The sequence below is a fragment of the Molossus molossus genome, unplaced genomic scaffold, assembly GCF_014108415.1.
Source record: "Molossus molossus isolate mMolMol1 unplaced genomic scaffold, mMolMol1.p scaffold_m16_p_5, whole genome shotgun sequence".
NCBI classification, from domain to species: domain Eukaryota; kingdom Metazoa; phylum Chordata; class Mammalia; order Chiroptera; family Molossidae; genus Molossus; species Molossus molossus.
Window position 1 is genome coordinate 110,894,800 of NW_023425388.1, and position 16,553 is coordinate 110,911,352.

The following is a 16,553-nucleotide window of genomic DNA, read 5'->3' on the forward strand; positions in this document are numbered from 1 at the left end:
CTTTTATGTTGCATTTTAGACTGATAGGTTTTTTAAAAATCAATTTATATAAATAATTCTCTTGTATCATGGTGGTTGTGGCTTTTGTTGAAAACTCACTGTCAGTATAATAATTGTTTTATTGATGTTGATGTGTCTTTTCTATCTTGCTGCTCTCTGATTATTCTCTTGATGTTCGAATTGAGGAAGTCATTGTAATATAGCTAAAGATAAATATTGTTTTATTATCCTGTTTTGTGTTAAGTGATCTTCTTAAATTTGTGTTGAAGATCTTTGTAAACTTTGGTAAAAAAGGCTTTGGTCTAATATCACATCTATCTTATTGTCTCTTCCATTGAGATTCAAATAACATGTCTATTATCCTCCTCACTGTATCTCTGTCTCTTACTCTCTCTTTTCTGTTTTATATCAATTTCCTAGCTATGTTTCAGTTTCAATATTTCCTTCTCACCTTATCATCTAGTTTTATTATGTCCCTTTTCAGTTATGTTTCATCAGCTTCTTAAATTTAGTTTCAGTATTCCCATTTAGATTTTTTTTTTTTTTTGAGTTTCTGTAGAAACACTTTCTTTACAAAATGCTAGTGAACATATTAAGCATGGTTGTTTTAAAGACTTCTTTAGCCCTGGCCAGTTTGGCTCAGTGGTAGAGCGTCAGTGCCTTGTACCAAAGAGTAGTGGGTTCGATTCTGGTCAAGGGCACATACCTCGGTTGCAATTCAGGCCCTGGCCCTGGTCGGGGTCATGCAGGAGGCAACCAGTCGATGTGTCTCTCTTATGTCAATGTTTCACTCTCTCTCTTTCCCACTCTATCTGAAGATAAATGAAAAAAATAATAATAATAGAGCCTGTTTTTATATAAATCTGCTACCGAAATGATGATAATAGTCCCACTATGTACACTGATAACCTGTGATTCTGCTTTATTTTCTATTATCTATTCTGGGTTTTGTTCACATCTGTCTCTTCACTTGCCAGAATAATTTTGATTGAGGGCCAGGTACACGCTATATAAAAACTGTGAAATAATTGGTCATACAGTGATACCTCGGTTCTCGAACATAATTCGTTCCAGGAGGACGGTCGAGAACCAAATTGTTCGAGAACCGAAGCAATGAAACCCAATAGGAAATAATGGAAACTGGATTAATTCGTTCCAAGCCCCAGAAAATGCCTATTTACTGGCCTAATTTGTATATAATATGTAGAAAAACATAAGTCTCAACAAGAAATAAAAGTGTACAGTATGTCTAAGGGTTAAATTCAGTGTAAAGCGTGACTCTCTCCACAAAGCGTGACTCTCTCTCTGCACTCACACTGATGGCGCAAGCAAGGCGCGCTGGGCGAATGAACGCCATTCGGCTCCACTCGGCTCATCTCGGAAGTTCGAGTTCCAAATATTTGTTCGGATTCCGAGACAAAAGTTTCTCAAATCTCCTGGTCGAATACCGATTTGGTCGAGAACCGAGGCGTTCGAGAACCGAGGTATCACTGTATTTCTTAACAGATATTTGACATTTGGTGTTTTTACAACTGGCTATGAGCAGTAGCACTTCAAGATAAATTTTACTCAGTGGGATTTTGCACCACACAGGGTTTCAGAGTTTATTACCTGAAAAGAGTTGGACCTGAAATACAACAGTTGCTCTGCTGCTTGGGACTGTTTTCATAGCGCCTCTAAGACAGCAGATTTGTTTTCTTCTGTTGTTTGTTGGTAAAAAATAAGGGTATCGTCTTTTTACCACTGATGTGAAAGTTTTACCACACTGTTTAGAAGATTGTTAGCATTTTAAAATATTAAGTTATTGTTTTGATTACTATTGATTATTATTACTATTATTATTACCACCATCATCATTATTTTGTTGACAAGAGTTGAACTGGATGTTAGTGCTGAAGTTAAATTGAATATGTTGAGTTAGGTAATTGTAAATGTACCCCAGTGAATAGGAGACATAAGAATAGATAGTAATAAAAGTAGCTATGTTCTTCCATTGCTTATTTCTGAGAAGACACAAGAAGCAGTCAGCTCCTCTGTAGCTCTCGGTGCATTTCCCTATCGGTCGCCCCGTCTTCTTCGGCTCTCTATTGACGTATGTCATTAACCTCTTTCCAAAAGGACCTCTATATCTTCATATCGTGACTTTTTTTTAAACTGGAAGTATTTAAAATTGTTTTTCTTTATTGATTTTAGAGAGAGATGAAGGGAGAGGGAGAGAGAGATAGAAATAGACGAGAACATCGATTGGCTGCCTCCTGCATGCCCCCCGCTGGAGACTTGGCCCACAACCTGGACATGTGCTCCGACCTGGAATCAAACCGGTGACCTTAGAAAAGTCAAGTAACATCTCTGGGCCTCTGCTTCCTCATGATTATCATTGTGGACCCCAAAGAGAAACATATATTTGATGGGAAACCCAAAAAGGAATGCATCACTGAGATGGACACTGGGTGGTCAACCAAGGGCCTGAGCTTGATAAATAATGAGTCTAGTCCAGCCGGTGTGGCTTAAGGGTTGAGCGTCGACCACGCACCAGGAGGTCACTGGTTTGATTCCTGGTCAGGACACATGTCCAGGTTGTGGGCCCGATCTCCAGTGGGGGGCATGCAGGAGGCAGCCAGTCGATGTTCTCTCTCATTAATGTTTCTGTCTCTTCCTCCCTCCCCCTTTCTCTCTCTCTAAAATCAATAAAGGAAAATAATAATAATAATAATAATAATAATAATAAAGAGTTTAGAGACCGTTAGCTGACAGGGCCCCTCACACTGAACAACTTTCCACAGGACACCTGCTTGTTCAGCCTCTGAGTCAACAGCTGCAGGGAAACCCTAGTTTTGTCTTTCTGTCAAGGGACTGAGGTATTCTCTGTCCAATCAAAATCGCACAATGTAGACACCTCATTTACATAACCTCATTTACCTACAATGACCTAACTGAGACCCTGGGCGGCAATCCTGGCTGCAGAAGGCAGAGTCCCCTTTGTCTCAGTGGGACACAGTTTCAGTTGTTACCTGAATCTGTGTCTCCCAGGCTGCACCTTCTTTTGCTCAAATCAGTGCTTTTTTATCTTTATTACAGTTCCAAAATTAATTCCGGGTTACATAATAAAAATATTGAATTAGATCGGTGGTATTAAACTGCGTCCTAAAAGCCACAAAGTCTTTCGGGAAATGTTCGGCGACGTCTCATGTGTATCCTCTGTGACATCATTTGTATCCACAGACACCCCACACTCCACCCTCGCTTTTCATCCCTGGTCTTTCTGATTTGGCTTCTCCTGTCCAAGGACAAACTTAAGAACCCCCTCTTCCCAGATGCCTTTATTGACTTACCACCTCATATAAATTGTTTCTTTTATCTAAATGTCAGTGACATAAACACTTCCTGTCCTCTTTTATGTAGTTTTATTCTCTCTGAGTTACTCTAGGTTCAGAAAGTAGACTTCAAGATTCATGAGAGAGTGACGGTGGCAGCTTCTGACCTGCCTGCCCACGGCCCTTTCCCAGTGGGTGAACTTAATGGACCCTCTGGTTCTGGTCTCACCTAAAGCTGATGGTTGTTGTTTTTTTTTTTTCTTTTTAAAAAAATTTTTCTTTATTGATCTTTTAGAGAGAGAAGAAGGGAGAGGGAGAGAGAGAGAGAAACATCCATGAGAGAGGACATCGATTGGCCGCCTCCCACATGCCCCCCACTGGGGATTTGGCCCATACCGTGAGCATGTGCCCTGACTGGGAATAGAACTGGCGACTTCTTGGTGCAGGGTCGATACTCAACCACTGAGCCACACCGGCCAGGCCATGACTTTTGTTTATATTATTACCAATATGGCTTAATAGAGAATAAAAATTATTTGAGATAATTAGAAATAGATAACACATATATTCAACTTATATATTAAAAAACGCCTCTTTTATGCATAATTTTCTACAGTTTTATACAGTCATAAACATTGGTTCAACACTGGGTTTCTGACTAATATTTATATTGGCCACTATGTCACTGATGCATTTTTATTTATTTTATTTTTTCTTACTAATTAAATTTATTAAAAATAATGACATGTCATATGCATTCAAATGTCAGGTATAAGTTTCTTTCTTAATTCACTCTATAATTGAGCAAAAGATTCACTTTTATCTAAAACATGCAAAGCACAGCCATTTTACTAGGTTTCATCTTTGTGTTCTGTTTATTTATTTATTTTTATTTTTTTCCATCACCACCATGTATTCCCTCTATACCCTCTTCCATGTCCATCCATCCCCCTCAACCCTGACAATCCTGTACCATTGTCCATGAGTTCTCTCTTTTTTTTTTTTCCTTTTTTTGCTCAATCCATCCACCTTCTCCCAACAACCTCCACACACCTAGAGCTGTCTGCCTGCTCTCTATGAGTCTGAGTCTCTTTTTCTTGGTAGTTCAGTTTGTTCATCAAATTCCAGCTATGAATGAAATCATATGGTACTTGTGTTTCTCTGAATGCTTATTTTACTTGCATAATATTTTCCAGGTCCACCTATGCTGTTGCAAAAGCTAAAATTTTCTTCCTTTTTACCAGAGTTGTATTCTATTGTTTAAATAGCTTTTTTTATCTGCTCATCTACTGATGGGCACTTGGGCTGCTCCCAAATCTTGACTCTTTGTAAATAATGCTACAATACTGTCGGCATGCATTCATTTGAGTCAGTGTTTTGGATTCCTTTGAATATGTTTCCAAAAGTGTAATTTCTGGTTCATAAGGCAGTTCCATTTTTTATTTTTTGAGGTAACTCCATAGTGCTTTGCACAGTGTCTGCACCAGTCTGTATGCCCACCAACAATGCAAGAGGGTTCCCTTTTCTCCACGTCCGCAACAACACTTGTTGTTTGTTGATTTATTGATGATAGCCATCTGACTGGTGAGAGGTGATATCTCACTGTGGTTTTAATGTGCATTTCTCTGACGATTAGTGGCATTGCATATTCTTTTGTAGGTTTATTGGATATTGTATGTCCTCTTTAGAGAAGGATCTTTTCCGTTATTTTGCCCATTTCTTAATTGGTTTGTTTGTTTATTTGGTGTTAAGTTTTATAAGTTTTTATAAATTTTGGATATTAACCCTTTATCAGATGTATCATTGGTGAATATGTTCTCCCATTCGGTGCTTTGTCTTTTCATTTTGTTAATGGCTTCCTTTTCTGTGCAAAACCACTTTAGTTTGATGTAATCCCACTTGTTTATTTTTTTCTTATGTTTCTCTTGGCTGAGGAGATATATCAGAAATAATATTGCTATGAGAAATATCTGTGATTTTACTGCCTGTGTTTTCTTCAATAATTTTTATGGTTTAGAGTCTAGCATTTAAGTTTTTAATCCACTTTAAGTTTATTTTTGTGTGTGGTGTAAGAAGGTAGTCTAGTTTCATTTTTTTGCAAGTATCAGTTCAATTTTCCCCACACCATTTATTGAATAGATTATTTTCGATCCATTGTATGTTTTGTGCTTCCTTTGTCAAATATTAATAGACTATAAAGGCATGGATTTATTTCTGGATTTTCTCTTGTGTTCCATTGATCTATATGTCTGTTTTTATGCCAGTACCATGCTGTTTTGATTATTATGGCTTCATAGTATAGTTGTATATCAGGTCCGTGCCCTTAGCAGGAACTGAACCCAGGTCTCTCTGGACCACAGGCCAACTCTAATCGCTGAGCCAAACCGGCCAGGGCTCCATTAATATCTTGATAGGAATTGCACTGAATCTGTAAGTTGCTTTGGGTAGTATGGACATTTTAATGATGTTAATTCATCTTATCCATAAATATGGTATGTGTTTCCACTTATTTGTATCTTCCTCAAATCTTATAATTTTCTGAGTACAGGAATTTTACATTCTTGGTTAAATTTATTTCTAGGTATTTTATTTTTTTTGAAGGTATTGTAAATGGCATTGATTTTTGTTTGTTTGTTTCCTTTTCTAATAGTTCATTATCGATGTATAAAAATGCAACTGAATTCTGGATATTTATTTTTTTATCTTACTATTTCATTAATTTATTAGTTCTAGTAAATTACTGGTGGAATTTTAGTGTTCTTTAAAACAATATCATGTCATCTGCAAATAACAAGAACTTCAGTTCTTTCTTTCCAATTCGGATGCCTTTTGTTTCTTCTTAATGTTTGCTGTGGCTAGGACTTGCAGTTCTATGTTGAGTGGTGAAAGCAGACATCCTTGTCTTGTTTCCAATCTTAAGGGGAACACTTTTAGTGTTTGCCCATTGAGTATCATGTTGGCTGCAGGTTTGTCAAATATGGCCTTTATTAGGTTGAGGTATGTTCCCTCTGTTCTCACTTTGCTGAGAGTTTTTGTCATAAATGGGTGCTGGATTTTATCAAATACTTTATTTACATCTACTGATATGATCATGTGGTTTTTATCCTTCAATTTGTTTACATGTTATATCACGTTTATTGTTTTGAGGATAGTCTTGGTTGTAGGTCCTAGCATTTCATCACTTTTAATATATAAGTCTAATCCCTTTACCCTGAAAAGTCAGCTGACAGTTTTATGAGAGCTTTCTTGTAGGTAACTGACTACATTTCTCTTGTGGCTTTAACTTTTGTCTTTAACTTTTGGCATTTTAATTATGATGTGTCTTGATGTGGGCTTCTTTGGGTCCATCTTGTTTGAAACTCTCTATACTTCCTGGACTTGTATGTCTATTATCTTCTACAGGTTAGGAAAGGTTTTAGACATTATTTTTCACATAGGTTTTCAATCCCTTGTTCTCTCTCTCTTCTCCTTCTGGTACTCCTAACATACAGATGTTGTTACTCTTCATAGTGTCCCAAAGTTCCCTTAAACTATCTCCACATTTTAATTCTTTTTTTTCTGCTCTGATTGGGTGTTTTGTTCTACCTTGTCTTTGAAATCACATATTTGATCCTCTACTTCATCAAGCCTAGTGTTTTCTTCTAGTGTATTCTTTATTTTGGATATATCATTCTTTATTTCTGACTCATCCTTTCCTGTGGTTGCTATATATTTTTTTCATTCTGTTGTGCAGCCTTATAATCATTACTGTGAACTCTATATTTGATAAACTGGTCACCTCCACTTCATTTAGCTCTTCTTCTAGAGAATTCTTTTGTTCCTTTATTTGAGGCCTGTTTTGTTGTCTCCCCAAGTTGGCTGCCTGTTTGTGTTTGTTTCTATGTATTAGGAAGATCTGCTATGACTCCCAGTCTTGGTAATGTGGCCTTATGTAGCAGGTGACCTGTGGGACCCAGTGGTGCAGTCTCCCTGATCACTAGAACTGGGTGCTCTAAGAATGTCCCTTGTGTACATTGTGTGGGCCCTCCTGTTATAATTGAGTCTTGATTGCTATTGACTTGTTCATGCATAAATTTGACCCTCAGGCTGGTTGACAGTGAGGCTCAATCCCCAACACAGCATTCAGGGTGTTGTGCAGGCACTGATCACATAAAATTTAATTCACTTCAGCAGGGTTTATTGCCATCCAATATATCCCTGTGAATATGCTGCTCACATAAAGCTTATTGGATACTGCTCTGTTATTGTCTGAAGTTGGTCACTGGGTGTACTGGTTCTGGGCCTCTTCAGAGGAACTGTGGTGCAGGCCAATGATAGATGCTGTCTGTGCTTGGCCCTGAGCAACCTGTTTAGAACTCTCAATGCTCCACAGCTGGTGGCTCCCTCTGCTGGGTGCATGTGGAAAGAACCAACAGTTCACCAAGATCTGCTATTACTTACTAGCCCTGGGCCCAGGAGCAGGTCAGACAAAGACTCAAAGTATCCAGGAATCCACTTCTGTCCACATGCTGTCTGTTAGTCTCAGTCACTTAATGAGCCTCTCGCTATAGTGAGTGCATAAGATCCACAGAGTGGGGCGAGAGGTATTACAAAAGGTGGAGCTTATCATCTGGCTAATGCTGAATAGAGGCAAAGGTTTTCCTGAAAAAGAGGGCTTCTGCAGTGTGGGGGAATAACTCAGCATGGGGGTCCAGCAGGCCGTCCTCTCAGCTTTCTCTGCAAAACCACCAACCCCGACTCTCCTCACACAGCTCTCATCCACTCTGCCCTCCTTCTGCTGGAGCCCAAGGTGAGTGACTGCAAATGAAATTTTGTGCATTGACCCTTTAGAGTTGTGGTTCTCAACCTTCCTAATGCTGCAACCCTTCAATACACTTCCTCGTGTTGTGGTGACCCCCAACCATAAAATTATTTTTGTTGCTACTTCATAACTGTAATTTTGCTACTGTTATGAATCACCATCAGAAATATGTTTTTCGATGGTCTTAGGTGATCCTGTGAAAGGGGCGTTTGACTCCCAAAGGGGTCACGACCCAGAGGTTGAGAACCTCTGCTTTAGAGTTTCCCTGCATTTAGTTGTCTCTCCCTGGTGGACAGAAGCCCTCCTGCTTTTCACAGCCATGTGTTACGTGGGCACATTTACCAGCACGGGCTTTTGGGGCTGGGAGCCCAGTTTGAGGCATAGATTCTGCACTTCTCAGGGGAAACCCCAGCAGCAGAGCCATCCCTCCAGAAGTCCAGCCGCTGCCCGAGGGGGCCTAGCCAGCTCTCTCATGTTTCCACACTTCCTACTAGTCTCTATGTGCCTCCTCTTCATGTTCTTGGGTTTAAGATTTCTCTCCAGCTAGTATTCAGTAGGTTATTCAGGACGATTCTTCTGTATTTCAGTTGTAATTCCAGTTTGGTTTTGGGATACGGTCAGTCTAGTTTCCACTTTATCGGGCCCATCTTGGACTCACATTGATGCATTTTTTAAGTTTTAACTACTTGGTAAGAAGTCAAATTAAAAATTTTAACTGTGTTCTCGCCAGTGTGGTTCAATGGTTAGCATGTCAGCCTGAACAACTAAGGGCCACAAGTTCAATTCCTGGTCAAGGACACCTACCTGGGTTACAGAGTTGATCCCTGACCTCGGTTTGGGTGCATGCAGGAGGCAACCAACTGATTTGTCTCTCTCACATCAATGTTTCTCTCTCCTTCCCTCTCTTTTTCCCCCCTCTCCCTCTTTTCCTTCATTTTCTCTAAAAATCAATGGAAAAAAACACTCTCAGGTGAGGATTAAGAAAAAATTATTTAACTGCAACAGAATTTTAGAGAAAATGTACTCGGAAGAGATATATAAATAAATTTATTTCTTTGACGTTAACTTGTCTTTAATTATAGCTAAAAAATTTAACCTATTTTTTTGTGTGTGAGGCTACTTTTTATAAAAATGAAAATGACAGGTCTCTAACTTTTGCAAACTTTAGATGAAGAAATTTTATTGCAATTCAAGGAAATAATTTAGTAAAATATATAAGTATAAAAATAACAGTAATTTTACAAATATCATAATATGAAATGAATGTTTTTTAATAGGATATATTAAGTTGAAAATAATTTTTTCTCTTATTTAAGATGGCAGAATTTCTGCTTTGTTAAATAAGTTGTTTTTAAAAAAATAAATATTTAAAAGGAAGAGAGACAATGTCTCAAGTGAGAGTGTATAATATCATCAAATTTCCCTTTTCTGCAAGACACTGCCACTCTTTATGTTTTAAGTTCTAAACACTTTCACTTTACTTAATTCATGTTAAGTACTGTATGAAAAATAACAGTATGTTTTTGTCAGTGTTAATAAACAAGGTTCTTTTCATATTCACCCAGTCATTACTAATGGAGTTGTGCTTCTATATTATGTCTTCACATTATTGCACCATGTCTCTTCTTCCGCTATCTCCTTATGGAATACAATTACACCCCAATTTGTTCTATTAAGTATCTATTCGCTGCTGTTTTATTGTAACCTTTCTTTGTTGTTCACTTACTCTTATACTATTGCTTTAGTTTTTTGTTGTTGTTGTTGTTCATTATTTTTGGGTTTTACCTGACTTGAGTTTGCCAAGTGAGTCTCAAAGAGGGAAAGTGACTTGATAAAATGTGGCACTAGTATTTTCTACAAAAAGAGAGCTTTTAGTTAATATATATGTGACATATAACCCAAATAAATCATGTGATGAAAATAGCTGTCCTGATTCTGAATTAATAGTTACAAACTAAATAATATGATGACTGAGATTTGTTATAAAGTATTTTAAGACAAATAATGTGAAGATGATATATGGAATAAAATCAGAGAAATTTGGTAACTGTCATAATTGAATCTGGATGATACATACACGGGGATTCATCTCTCTTTCGACTTTTATGTATGTTTAAATTTTTTTACAATGCAAAAGTTATTTTCAAATGCCACATGATTCAAATTATCTTTATTTGTAATTGGAGAAAATATTATTTGTTGTTGTTTCTTAAATATTTGATTGAAAAAAATAAAACAAGATTCTTGTACTTATATAGCACAACCATTTATATCAGGAATTCTTACCTTACTCACTGTTTACAATGACCTTATCTGCAAAACCAATACACTTTCACATTTAAATGAAACATAAAAAGGGAGAGAAATAGAGAGGAAAGAAAATAAACTGAAATCTAAGGTTACCAAGAAACTTTCTCATCTCCTGTACCATCATAAGATTTGCTCCTGGATGTCATATAATTTTCATGCTGCTGAGCAAGATCATGAGAGAAATAATCCTGAGAGGCCAGAACAGCAGGAAAACTGTCACTATCTTATTAAAGTTAAATAGCCTTTAGTTTTTAGGCCTTTTCTCAATTTCCCAAACTTAATGCCACAGACCATCCAGTATATCAATGCATTTTAAATACAATATTTTCACTCTGAGTTTTCTTTTAAAATATATTTGGCAACCTCCAGTGCTTTTTGAATTTAAAAAGTAAAATAATAAAAATCAGAAAAGAAAACTGAAATATATATTATTAATTTCATATGAGAACTTTGATACAGAAATGTTCTCTAAAGATGCTAAAAGTATTTCCTTATAACCATTTTCTTCAGCTCTTGTAGAAAACCATGGGTTTTAAGTGCACTAATACATAAGTACAATGATAACTAGTGTTGACAGAGTAGAGAAATATAAAATACCCAAATAAATTGGCCAAAGATATTGAAGATAACCAGCCCATTCAAGCCCTTCCATCATCATACTTTCCTCTCACTGTGGACATAAATAGAATGTAAAATAACCCAAATGGAAAGCTTTATCTAAACTTGCTGTGGACAATCAGAAAGAATTTTGATGTGTCATTTACATAACTAAAATCTTGAACAGTAATAACTTGAATTAGAGGACAAAATTAAATAATCATCAAAATGTCTTCCAAGTGCTCCTTGGGCTGACAGTTGTATACACATCCTCCTATCAATGTCAAGGAGGTTTAAGAGTCTCCAATGAAAACAGAATGCCCCTGGCACAGCAGGGCTGACCAGAAAGACAGCAGGAAGCCTACACCACTTATTATACATATAAATATTTCAAGATATTTCTATATCTGCATGCTTTCAATTGTAAGTTTAAAATTCTGTGTTTAGTTAATCTTTGACAAAATGGCATGATTTACTTTAAATACTTAACATTTAAATATATAAAGTGAGGATTTATAAAGTACAAAAGCAAGTTAAGATATTAAATGAAGATGCCAGTTTCTTTTCTATTTTTAGGATTTTAGAGGAAAAAAAATATACATATAGAGATGAACTAGAAATAACATAACAGAAAATCACAAAATGTTGGGATATTGCCCTGCAGGTGTGGTCACCGATTTGATCGCCAGTCAGGGCACATGCCCAGGTTGTGTACCCAATCCCCAGTGTGGAGCATGCAGGAGGCAGCCAACTGATGCTCTCTCTCATCAATGTTTATATCTCTCTCTCCCTCTCCCTTCTTCTCTAAATCAATAAAGAAAAAAATGTTTGGATATTAAGTCAATAAACCAAATATTAGATAGACTAGATACATGATAAATGTTGACTTGAATATGACATGGTGTCCTATGTACTGTTGACATGAAAAAAAATATATATGGTGTTTAAAGGGGCCAGTTTAAAATGATCTAGTTTTTACTGGTGAACTAGCATCAGCTGGCTATCAAGGGCAATTGCTAAATTACTAGACATTTTGTCAGTCAATGTTAAAAATTAAATTATATAAACAAAAATTAAATAACTTATATTAATAATAAAATTAATAATACTCTAAAGTCATTACACCCAAACAATTTTGTTACATTTTAATATTGTCTATATTCTAGGAATTGATTCTTTATGTGTATTGTGTTATGTGGTGGGAATATAATATAGTATGTACTGCACGTCCCTTTCCAACTCCAAGTTCATACCAACAAAGCATCATCTCAGTAAACTAAAATGGAACATGATGGAATTACTTAACCATAGAAATCGACGAATACTACAAATCACTACTGTTTTGTTTTGTTTGTTTTTTAGAGAGCAAGTTATTAACATTTATAAACACATCATTTCATGTTGAATTTACAAAATTAAAATAAACATTGGTATACATAAAAAATTTCTATGAGTAAAAGGTAGGACAAATATGTATGCTCTATCACATTACTATTACAAATTTTTGTTTGACAATTCAATTAAATGACAAATTATTATATTTATTCATATATCTATATAGTAAACTAGTTTGTTTTCTCTAAGTTGGGATGGTCTTACACAATATATTATGGGCAGAAAAGAGTGCACTATCTATTTTAACTGTTTAGAAAACTACTTGTGTAATGTCAAATAGTAAACTATTTCTAGGTATAGTTACATGAACTAATTCCTGTTTATGTCTAACATATAAATTAAAGACTGAGTGGGAAGATTCCAAAATAGTGGCAGAGTGAATTGAAGTTACACAGACCATCTCCCAGGAACAAACTGGAATTACAACTAAAATAAATAAAACTTGTCAGGAAAAAACAACAGAAAAGCAGTTGGAAAGTACCCATATAACCAGGGACAGAAAAAGGACACTAAATCGACCCTGGAAAGAACTGCAGAGGTGTAAAAGGGTAGGCTGAGAGTGCAGGGACAAAAGCTGTTTTAGCTGTGAGCAGCTCCCTGAGGGATAACATCCCAAGCCAGCTCCAGAGTGCAGAGGGCCAGGACAGAGTACAAAATTAGCTACAGCCACTCACCTTGGGATCCGGCAGAGGCAGGGTGGACTGGACTAGAACTGTATAGAGACTCAGGAGCTTAGAGAGATGGGAGGGCAATGAGAGTTTTGTGTAGAATCACTCCCTCACAGAATAGTAGCTATCTTACTCAAAGACCCTTTTCCCAGAGCCCCAGGAAAAAGCAACAGCTCCTCCCTCAGAAATTTAACACCAAGAGGCCAGGCCAGAGAAATGCAAATTGAGGCTCACTAAAAGCCAGCAAGCATCTGTCCCACCCTCTGGAAATCCTCATACCCTGAACACTTGAGTGCTTTTTTCATACAGTTGAGAGCTACAACCCAAGACTAATAAAAAAACTGAGACTACTAGCCTCCAGGCAAAAAGCTAGAGGAGAACTTAACCTTTCCTGGGCTTGCAAATCTGCCCAGGAAAGTAAGACTTGACAGTGGTGTTTAATGTCAGTCCTCCAACACTTATCCAAACCCTTGAGGGAGGCACAATCGACAGAACACTAACACCCAAAGGGAAATTTTGGCACGGCCCAAAACCCATTGAGACAGACAAAATGGTGAACGAAAGAAACAAATCCCAAATGAAAGAACAAAAGAACTCCACTGAAGAAGAGAGAAATGAAATGCAGCTAAGCAAGTTAACAGAGGTAGAGTTCAGAGTGATGACAATGAGGAAGCTCAACAGCATGAGTAAACAGCTCAACAGCATGAGTAAAGATATAAAAATGTTAAAAACCAACTAATTGAAAATGAAGAATGACATAGCAGAAATAAAGAACACATTGGAAGAAATAACCAGCAGAGTAGAGGAAGCTGAGGACCAGATCAGTAAATTAGAAGACAGGGTAGTAAAAAATCACCCAATCAGAAAACCAAAAAGAAAAAACAATTAAAAAACAGAAAGACAGCTTAAGAGAACTGTGAAACAATATGAAATGTAGCAACATCTGCAGCATAAGAGTTCCAGAAGAAGAAAATGAGCAAGGGTTAGAAAATATATTTGAAGAAATAGTGACAGAAAACTTCCCTACTTGGTGAAGAAAAAAGGCATTTAAGTTCAAGAAGCACAGAGAGCTCCAAGTAAGAAGAACCCAGACAAGCCCACACCAAGACATAATAATTAAAATACCAAAAATTAAAGACAAAGAGAGAATCCTAAATGCAGCAAGAGACAAGCAACAAGCTACCTACAAAGGAACTCTCAAGACTATCATCTGACTTCTCAACAGAAACACTACCAGCCAGAAGGGAATGGCATGAAGTAATCAAGGTAATGAAAAATAAGGATCTGCATCCAAGACTACTCTATCTAGAAAGGCTATCATTCAAAATAGAAGGTGAAATAAAGAGCTTCCCAGACAAAAAAAAGAAAGAAAGAAAGAAAAAGAAAAGGCTAATGGAACATATTAGCACCAAACCAGCACTGTAAGAAATGTTGAAAGCACTGATCTAATTAGTAGAAGAACTATTAAGTGATACATAACCACAATAAACAAAAATGGTAATAATAGGTACATATCAGTAATAACCTTAAATGCAAATGGATTGAATGTTATGATCAAAAGACACAGAGTAGCTGATTGGATAAGAGAGCATGACTCACATATATGTTGTTTACAAAAAACTTACCTCACAACAAAAGACTCACAAAGGTTGAAGTTGAAGGGATGGAAAAACTCTTCCAATCAAACAGAAAAAAAAAAAAAAAAAAGCTGAGGTAGCAATACTCATATCCAATAAAATAGACTTCAAAATGAAGGCCATAAGTAGAGATATAATACTGAAAAGATCTATCTAACAGGAAGATATGACCTTGGTAAACATATATGCATCCAATATAACAGCACCAAAATATATTGAAAAACTTCTGGAGGACTTCAAAGAGGAAATCAACAACAATACAATCATAGTAGGGGACTTCAGAACCCCATTGACATCACTGGATAGATCCTCTAGACAAAAAATTTACAAGGAAATGGAAACTCTAAATGATACACTAGATCAAATGGATTTAATAGATATCTACAGAGAATTACACCCCAAAACTGCAGAATTCACATTCTTCTCAAGTGCACATGAGACATTCTCAAAGACAGACCACATGTTAGGACACAAAGTCAGTCTCCACAAGTTCAAGAAGATTGAAATGAAATCAAACATCTTCTCAGATCACAATGGCATAAAACTAGAAATCAATAACAGCAAAATGAATGGGTTACCAAGGGGATCAAGGGAAGAAATTAAAACCTTCCTGGAAATCAATGTAAATGAACACACAACAACACAAAATCTATGGGATGCAGTAAAAGCAGTCATGAGAGGGAAGTTTATAGCACTACAGTCCTATCTCAGGAAACAATAAAAATTTCTAATGACTGTCTAACTTCAACTTAAAAAACTAGAAAGCAAATAAAAAAAAAAAATCTCAGAGCAAGTAGCAGGAAAAAAATAGTAAATAAAAGAGCAGGAAAAAATGACATAGAGACTAAAAAAAATAATTCAAAACATCAATGAAACAGGGAACTGGTTCTTTGAAAATATAAACAAGATTTATGGACCCTTAACAAGACTCCCCAAGAAACAAAGAGAGAGGACCCCCCCCAAAAAAAACCAAACAAACAAACAAACAAAAAAACACAATTAGAAATAAAAGAGGAGAACTAATAATTTACAACACAAATATACAAAGGATCGTTAACAAATACTGTGAACAATTATATGGCAACAAATTGGACAATCTAAGCAAAATGGACACATTTCTAGAAACACACAGTCTTATGAAACTGAACTGTAAAGAGATAGAAAACTTGAACAGACCAGTAACAACTAAGAAAATTTAAGATAATCAAGTATCTCCCAGCAAACAAAAGCCTAGGCCAGGATGGCTTTACAGGGAGTTTTACCTAACATTCAAAGAAGAACTAACACCTGTTCTCCTCAAACTATTCCAAAAAAATTCAGGAAAAAGGAAGACTTTAAAACTCATTTTATGAAGTCAGCATAATTCTAATCCTAAAACTAGATAAAAATACTAAAAAAAAAAAACAAAAAGAAAAAAAACTACAGGCCAATATCCCTGATAAACATAGATGCCAAAACTCTTAATAAAATATTAGCAAATCGGATCCAGCAATACATTACAAAATTATTCTCCATGACCTAGTGGGATTCATCATAGGGATACAAGGCTGGTACAATATTTGCAAATCAATCAATATGATACACTACATAAACAAAATGAAAGATAAAAACCATATGATCACAAAATAGATGCTGTAAAAAACATTTGACAATATCCAACATTTATTTCTGATAAAAATGCTCAGCAATGTGGGCATAGAGGTATCTTATCTCAATATAATAAAGGCCATATACAAAAAACCTACAGCCAACATCAGACTCAATGGGCAAAAATTAAAAGCATTTCCTTTAAGAACAGGAACAAGATAGGGAAGTCCATTTTTGCCACTCT